The following is a 2,075-nucleotide window of genomic DNA, read 5'->3' as shown; positions in this document are numbered from 1 at the left end:
GCCATGTGACTGTACTACTTATTTTTTGACAGAGAAAAAGAACAACTGCCTCCTTTCATGACTGGTTCGTTTTTTTTTCGAAAAATAAGGTGACATTTTTTAATTTTATTAGGCCAAAGTCATTTTCAAGTTCCTAAAATTGTTGTTTTATTCGTCAATTCATTATGTGCAGTAATTTATACACAGAATAAAGGGGGTAAAAATCTATATGTGCAATTAGATTAAACTAGAAAAAATGTCGCTCAAAGAGTATACTCAATAGATGTGATAGGTAAACCGAAGTTTGGATGAGTTCAAAAATATAATTAAATACTAAAAATATAATTTTTAAAAATAATTTAAGCTTTTAGATTAAATGATTACACACTTTAATTTGATATATAGTAAACAGAGATTTTGAAATCAAATCTATACACCATCCATACTAAAAGAAATAAAAATAAAGCTCATGAAATAAATTAAATAGCAAAAATAGTAGTAGTAGGTAATTTCTTTTACCGACATAGTACATGTGAGACTCAAACAATTAAAAGGGGGAAAAAGAAGCAGTAAACTATAAAAAGGGAAAATAAATGGAAGGTAAAAGACGTGAACAGAAAGTCAGATGGAGTAACAAAAGGGGTCGATTACAGTAGAGTCCATGCATTAATTTGTGCGTTTTAAGTAATCATATTATTGGGTAATGAGTTTGAAATATATTTGAATTTAATTAAAATTATTGTGATATTATTAAAATTTGAAAATAATTTTTTATCCTTTGCATTATTTAATAATGTATTTTAAGAATATATATGTGTTTACGTGGACTAATATAATATTTATGATGTTCATATGGACACATATATATTTTTAAAATACATTATTGTATGGTGCAGGGCAAAAGGTCTTTTTTAAAGTTCGATCGCAATTTCGATTAAAAAGTATCGCAATTTCAATTAAAGTTTGAATATATTTCAGATCTTTTCCTATATTATTCGATATTTTTTCGGCTTGTATTTATTTGTCAAATATTTTCTAATTTGATGTCTTTTTTTACTTCTCATTTTTGATAAATAACAAAATAATTTAATTTTTTTTATATCCTCAATTTATCAATATTGAGTTAATGTTATTTTAAAATTTAGTGAATAAAAATACTAGAAATTCTATCAATTAAGAAAAGTAAAATGGTTCAAAATAAAAAATGAACAGATAGAGTACATCTTTTCTATTTATATGTGTTAAAGTTTGCATTACCAATATAAATAAAAACGTATAGTATTAATAATGCAAAAAGTTTTAGTGTATTTTTTATTAGAATAGTGTAGGACCAATTATCTTAAAAATTAAAATTCTTTTTACATCTTTTTCATTATTATAAATGATACCTTTGTTCAATTAATATTTCATTTAAGAAAAAAGATATAAAGTTACCATTGAAGTTGTCCTAAATTTTTAAAAAGACATCTTAACTTTATAGCAGTCCTATTATCCTACTAAACAATTTTGAATAGATATAATTACATCATCTTTCGTCCATCTAACATAGAGAGCGATGTGCACTCTCTTAAAGAGAGTGAGCAGCAAAAAATAGCTAATATAATTTTATTTTTACAAATATTTTATCATAAAATACATTTTCTTAGTTTTCTTATTATTTTAACTTTTTTTCCTTTTTATTTTTTCTCTTTCTTTCTTCTTTCTTTTCAAAAGTTTTTTTACTTTCAATGTCACCATTTTTATCACAATTTCACCTTCCTTCTTTTTTTATTACTATTAATTTTACTCTCTTTAATTTTAAAATTTTATCTAAATATTTTCTTACATTTCGAACAATTCAATAAACTCATTAGATTTCAAGATGATTAGGAAGTATCATATAGTTTTTTAATTCGATTTCAATTAAGTTCTTTTAATTTTTGAGAAATTAATTGATTCTTTTAAAATCATAATTTCTAATATACATGAAAAATGAGTAGTTGATGGTTCCTTCAAAATTTTAAATTTTCTTAACAAAATAATTAATTTTGTTATCAATAAATCAATAAAGTCTAAATAATCGTATGAATTTTATAAAGAATTTGATCGGAGAAGAA

The sequence above is a fragment of the Solanum pennellii genome, chromosome 1 (genome assembly GCF_001406875.1).
Source record: "Solanum pennellii chromosome 1, SPENNV200".
In the NCBI taxonomy this organism is placed as follows: Eukaryota; Viridiplantae; Streptophyta; class Magnoliopsida; order Solanales; family Solanaceae; genus Solanum; species Solanum pennellii.
This window is presented reverse-complemented; position numbering follows the sequence as displayed.